The following is a 7,299-nucleotide window of genomic DNA, read 5'->3' on the forward strand; positions in this document are numbered from 1 at the left end:
CATTGCTTCATTGGTCTCCTTAATGTCTTTCACCATAAGACCCAAAAAACTTCCCACATCCAGACCCCCATATCTTTGTTTACTTTATTTCTGTCTGCAGTCCAGTGCTCTTATTTCAACCTTCTTCAAATATCTGTTCCTTAACTATTTGCCACCTTCTTCTTCATCTGCAAGTTCTCTGGGTAAGAAAAGGGGGGTTCTGTGTGTTTTCTTCTGTCTTATTATAACACAGCACACTGAAAGGCACCAAATGGAATTCCTTTGTGATACAGCAGTGTGAAAAATAGCCAGTGTTTGGCTGAATTCCATTTTCTACCTCTGCAAAAGCAGATGGACTCAGGAGCATAACTAGAAAGTTCTCAGTGTTTTTTTCCAGTTCTGCTCTACCAAACACAGCTTGGTCCTAATTGATCTGAGAGATTTTATCTTGGGTTTTCAGGGTGAAGTTGGTTCCTCTTTCCAGGGACCTCATAACAGTCTTTTCTCTTTGTATCCTCAGCTCCAGATCAGTTTCTAGGAGCACTGATGAGTCTTTCAATTCTTGAATTGCAGAGACTTCTGAATGACACAGACTCTTGAAATACCAAGAGTTTGGTTTCATCACTTCAAGGACCCAGCCTTTCTATAGAGTAGAAACATTTAGGTTGAAAAATACCTCTGTAATATCATTTCCAACCGTTAACCCAGTGCTGCCAAGGCCAACACTAAACCATGCCACATCTACACATCTCTTAAATCCCTCCAGGGATGTTGATTCCATCACTTCCCTGGGAAGACTGTTCCAGTATTTGACAACCCTTTTGGAGAATGTGTTTTTCCTGATATCAAAGCTAAACCTTCCCTTGTGCAAATTAAACCACTCACCTACCCTTCAAACTTGGAGGGCATCATGCCCTGTCCTAACCATTTCTGCACCTGTGTTCCAGGGGCACTCAACTAAGATCCAAGTTCTGCCACTCAGCAAGCTTCAAAGCAAACCCATGCAAACATTTTTGGTTACTGACATCCCTGTTTTACAGCCTAGCACACTGTGTCAGTGGGAGCAAGTTTTCCTTCAGTTGCCATCACTGGTGACTTAAGGCCTCATTCTCCCCTGTAACTGGAGGCATTTTTTATAAAGCAAAGATAAAATCATGTGGTTTGATTGTTAGTTTGCTTTCTTAGAGGGAGGAAGTAAAGGCAGCCATGCTGTCAGTGTTTGTGTGGCTGCTTGTCCCATCTTTTTAACCTTAATCGATCTTCAGGACCAGTTTCACAAAAATTTGACAGAGGACCAAAAACCCCAGGTACATCAATCTTCTGGAATTTTCCTGAGAAAAGCACTAATAGAATGACTCTGTCAGTGACACTTCATAGGGAAGATTACAGTACAAGACAGATTTTTCATACTGTTTCGATACGAAGACCTTGGGCAGTGGAAAAGACTCAGGACATGCTTGAATCTTATTAAACAGCAGAAAGTCGCACAATGCACAAAATTTTAGGAAATTAGGCTTCATAAATTTTGCTAGTTGCAGAAAGCTTGTAAAATTGCAGATTCTGTCTGTGCTACCCATATGTATAGGAAATAACCAGAACACACTAAAATGACAGGAAAGTTTTATTTTAAAGTAGCTGTGCTATGAACTACCAGCTGGAAGGATTGCTTATTTATCTATCAAATGCTGCTTGAGACAAATGTGGACACGTTTCCTGGAGAACTGGTTTCTAAAAAAGCAGTGCAATACAAAGTGTTTATCTCAGAATCACAGAATAAACTAGATTGGAAAAGATCTTTGAGATGATGAAGTAAGGCCTTGAATACCTCACATATGAACAAGCAGTGGATCCCCAAATGAGAAATACCTCATTCATGGCATCATGGCACTCATGAAAACGGCAAGGGTTAATCCAAGCTATGGCTGTGCACCATCATGGAATTGGTCAATACAAATGATCCGGTGAAGAACACCATGTTACCTCCAGGCATTTTCTATGTGTACAATTTCTCCATCCTCTTTATGAAAGATTTATAAATGATCTTCAAAACTATGCCTAGAAATACAATCATAACTCCATTGGATGTCAACAATAATTGTATCAATAGAGACACAGAGATCTGACATATAGTAATTTCCCTCAAATCTCATTCCAGCTTGCCACTAGCTTTTGTGTTATAATTACCTGCTTTTCTATCTCTACTAACCACAGGGGCTACAAATGTTATTACTTCTGTTCTGATTAAGTACCCTGCTCTGCTCAGATACCAACTGCCTTTTTTCTTTGAAATTGTCTAATCAGCTAACATAATTAAGTTATATCCAGAGCACTTTCCAAACTCTGTTTAGCTTGAGGCTCTCTGGTTCTGCTTTAGAACCAAAGTCCCAGAGAAAGCAAAAGCTTGTCTATTTTTCCAGCTGTCAATAAGAATGTCTAAGCATTGGTATTTCCTCTCTTTGTAAGTTTTGACTCACTTTTAACCCAAAAACTATCACTGTATATAAATCCTTGAGTCTTTTTGACCAGGCATTGGTTGACTCTCAGCTCTGTGCTCTTTGTAGGAACTAAAAATATATATCAAGCTTCCTTCTCAAAACAATACAACTGCAAAAATAAAGAAACCCTTCAGCATGTTAGAAAAGAAACAGAAAGATATTTGTGGATAAAGACATGCATTTTACCTGGAATCTTCTACCTTTTAGCACTCACAAATAGTGAAGGCCATGCAGGTTTCAGTGTGACAACTCCCAAATGTGTGGGAACAAAAGCCATGAGACAAATATAATAAGATAACTAAGGATTCCAATTTTTAGAGGCACAAGACATCACTTAAAATGACTTATTTTCTGGACCATTGAGTAAAAGCTCTGACAGTGAGTTATCTGCAAACTTTAGTTAAATTTTAGTCATGGAGATGTCTGAAGGAATTGAATAATCCTGAGATGTCTGCAATGATGGACTCAAGGGCTAAGAATGAGTCAGCATCAGAGTAGGGACAAACCAGAACAATTGCCTGAGCAGTTAATAGTACCCAATTTAATGTCATGAAACACTGATTTCCTTCTCTCCTTAATTTGAAAGCCAATCTGACAAGAGAGCTTCCTCCATTTGCTCTGCTGCTTCATCACTGTGGGAGGAATAAAGATATTATCGTCAAAAGCTCTGAGATTCCACACAGAAATGGCAGCACCTCTACCATCTCCATCCCATTCCTCAGGCACTTCTTTTTCCTGAAGAGTCACTTTTAGTATCTAAATTCATGTTGGACCTGCAATCTGAATCCACTTATCTTGCAATCGCTGCCAAAGACTGCCATGGGAAGATTTGTTTGTGGTAAGGTAAATTATAATTTGCTCTACTGCCAGAGAAAATTTATAAATGAGGTTCCTCATTTTCTGAACCTAAATAATTAAATAATGATATTTTTCTTTTATTTTAGCAAATCTTGTCCATGTATTTGAAGATATCCATACATTAAGGATTATCACTGCATCTGCACAGAATGATACATTCAGGACAGTGAAAAAAGGATTTACAGAATCATCATTTGAGTTACAAATGCTGAAAGATTTTTCTTCCAAAATAATGAGTATTCCCTATAAAGAAGGAGGAATGAGAGACTGGGTTTGTGACATTAATTCATAATAATGCCAAATCCCTATCTAAAAAAAAAAAAAATTAAAAAAAAAAAATCCACATTCAGCAGAGCATTTGCTTAAAATGACAGCTTGAGAGGTTTCCCTCTGGAACCTGTAAACAGGAAGATCCCCAGCCTGTCTTCTTCCTGTCTCAAAAATTGTGAGCCAATCAAGGAAAAACCATGGAAGTGAAACAAACCTTTCCCAACTGTTTCAAGCCTATTTTCTCCATGTAATGTCTGTCAAGGTCTTAGTAAAGCTAAAGGGATTTATTTGCATTTGAATCTGAGCAAGTACTGAACACCTCATTTCATCTTAATTGTATGGGCTGAATTCTGCAGCTAAAATGGAGCTCACAGTTGTTAAGTAAACTGAAATGCTCCTCTAATTGATTGCAAGACACCTGCATGGTTTGTGCTTTATTCAAAAAGAAGTGGTAGCATGTCTAGTCTTCTAGTGGAAGGTTCCCTGCCCATGGCAGAGTGGTTGGAACCAGATGGTCTTTGAGGTCCCTTCCAACCCAAACCATTCTGTGAATCTATGAGAAAGAAAATCCAAATATAATTAATATAATCAAACAAAAGCTAAATTTCACCAAGATTAAAATACTATGAATTTTCAAACATTTTTATAACAACCATGCTCTGGAGCCCCATTGGGGCTTGGGGCTTGCTGTAAAACAAATATCCACATACATATGCACGCTATTTCTTCTTACAGAAGGTGTCCATTTACAGCTTTATAACATACAGCAAACCTCCCATTTACAAAGGAAAATTCAAAACGAGTAAGAGGCTGGTAGGTGAGTTCAATCCCTGTGCACACTCCCTGGCCATCTCTCCTGCTATTGTACAACTGGATTTGCAGCTCCCAGCAGCTACAGATCCCACTGGCAATGTGCAGACCCCAGTCTGCAAGTCCCATTCAGTGTTCCAAATATAGCAGCTTATAATTGTGATCATCTGCATTTTATATTGGGAACACACTCACCAAGGACATGACCTGGTTTTTGTTGGGTGTGAAAGGGGGACATCAGAACTTCTTCCTGTGCTGATGCTCCTTCTGCCTCTGCAACTTCTCTGAGGTCACGAGAGGTTGGACAGGATTGTAGAACCGAGCTACCTAAATGGCATGGTGCTAAAAATATATTTATTCAGAATGGCTAATTAAGGTGAATGACTACCAGTCTTCATTAGCACTGAAGTGGTGTTAATTTGATTAGACTTCTGGCCTAGATAGACTTGCAAGGCGTTATGTTCCTAATGCAATTTCTCTAACGAGAAAGCATTTCAGATGAAATGTTACCCCTCAGTGTCTTTCTTTGTATAAATATTAAGTAGACATTTGCCTTTTAATGCTGATGTAATTTTTAGGATGCAGGGAAACAGTGAAGATGTGACATCTGTATTGCCTTGGGATATGGGGAGAATGTGAGAAAATAAACTTGCAATTCTTGCTCCAGTTTCATTATTTAAATAGTTTGCAACATTTTCACAGTAGAAAGTCATACTTGAAAAGTGCTCATCAAACCTGACTTTTCTTTAAACATACCATTATATATTTATTGCTCTTAACTACAAACTCTCGTCAATCAATATTTCTATGTTTAAACATAGTTAACATGGCAACATAAAATTTAGATTAGGAAAAATGCCTTCTGCTGTGTTCCTTTTACCATAAGCTGGGGGGAATAGGAGGAACATACTGTTTACTTATTAATTAGAGCTCAAAATGATCTGTGTTGGAATAATGCTCAAGAAAAAAATACCCATTTAGTTGGGCTATGTTCCTTTAGCACAGGAAGTCTTGTCTAATGACTCCTGAACTATAAGGTTTAGCCATCATCAGAAATCTAGACATGCCTAGTCCCTCTCTTCCATCTCCTCCACATGACACAGACCTCACTCATCCTCCTACCTCACTTCTCCAAAATGTTTCCTCTACACAGTTTTCCTCCACTCCCTTCCCTTGTAGCCATCACTTAATTTCATTTCACTTCATCTATAGAAGAAATTAAGAAACAACATCACTTGTCATCACTGGTGTGGCAAAATTAAATTTCCCCTGCCATCACAGGACACTTTATGCTGGATCTGTCATTTCCTGAAGTAGACTTATGGAAATCTCTTGTAAAGATACGCAGCGGGGAACCAGCTGCCATGAACAGGAAAAGCAAGTTTTAACAAGGACAAGTGGGACTGGCAATTCCAAACTTCTTAGATATATTTCAAAAAAATCTCTGGGAGAAAAATGTTAAATTTATTTGTATTTAACATTTTCTCAGTGTGTTTATAAACATACTTTTGAACAATAAAATTGTGTGGCAATGACAATTCAATAGTTTTGAGTAGAAGATGATGGAGGGCTCTGCCGAAGTAAAGGACCAGAATCTGGTCCACGGGGAATAAACTTACCCTATATTTTACTCCAATTTATCTTCTGGTCTTGAGCATGGAACGAAAATTCTGCAGATGGAATATGCAGAGTATATACTTGGCTCTTGGAATGGCAAAAGCTGTGACTATTGCTTTGCCCTAGTGATTTCTCCTTAAAAACCCAACACAAAACAAAACCAAGCAAAATAAAACAACCCCCCTAAAAACAAAACAGAACCAAAAACCAAAAAAAACCACACCCCCCAACAAACCAACAAACAAGCCCTAATCTTCTTAATATCATACTTAATCTCACTCAAAAATTTCCTCCTTTAAACTAACTAAATATTTTTAAGCACTTTTTTCAGGTTTGAGTCAACTACATAGCATAGGTTATTTTACTTCCTTATTAGTAAAAATAGTTGCCAGTAATTAAGAACCTTAACAAGAAGCAGTCAGAACTATTAGAGTGATTGGGCCAACATTTCAGTAAAGTCAGTGCTCAGTACTGATTGGAAAGAATGGAGTTTATATATATGTATAAACAACTGGAGTTTTAGTACTGCCACCTCCATAATCCAGGTTGGGATTGTTTTTAAATTGATATATGTTATTTAACCCTAAAATGCAGATAAATCCATGGCAAATGGCCTGTGAGCCAAGGTAAGCTGGATGACAAAAGCACTGGGAGGAAGAGGAGGGTTCTGGAGTCATGGTATATGACTGTAACTGTGATTCATTCTGGCTGTCAACAGTATCTTGTTGAAGAAATAACTTTATTCCCCCTCTTTCAAAAAAGCATTGCAGAAGACAGCTCAAGAGAATGGATTAATGGTTGCACCCTTGTGTTCAGTAATATTAAATGCAGGGAATGCTTTTTTCATCATTGAAGCTTTATATGTAATTAAAATTTCTAAATAGATTTTTATAAAAGCTTCACCAGGATTTATAAGGCCAATTTTTGAAAAAATGATGGTCAATAGCACCATAAAAGATGCTCGTTCTCCCAAAATTAAAAAGTTGGCATCACAATAAATAAGGAAGTGCATTATAAACTAGTAAAAATTTTACATGCACCAATGCTCCCAACCACTTTACTACCCTTTTAGAGGACAGAAAAGCAAGGACTTCCATTTCATTTGATCAAAGCAACTTGAATGTTTAACTCCATTCAACAAGTTTCTGCAGCCTCTGAAGCCTTATGTCCTTTTCTAAAAAACAAGATTTTGTCCCAATATTATAAGACTGATCTAATAAAGACATTATAGAATCTAATGGAGTTATATTAAACAGACATGGCCTGGTTT

The sequence above is a fragment of the Corvus kubaryi genome, unplaced genomic scaffold (genome assembly GCF_017639235.1).
Source record: "Corvus kubaryi isolate FWS band 111438036 unplaced genomic scaffold, C.kubaryi_AGA036_p1.0 37354, whole genome shotgun sequence".
Taxonomy (NCBI): Eukaryota; Metazoa; Chordata; class Aves; order Passeriformes; family Corvidae; genus Corvus; species Corvus kubaryi.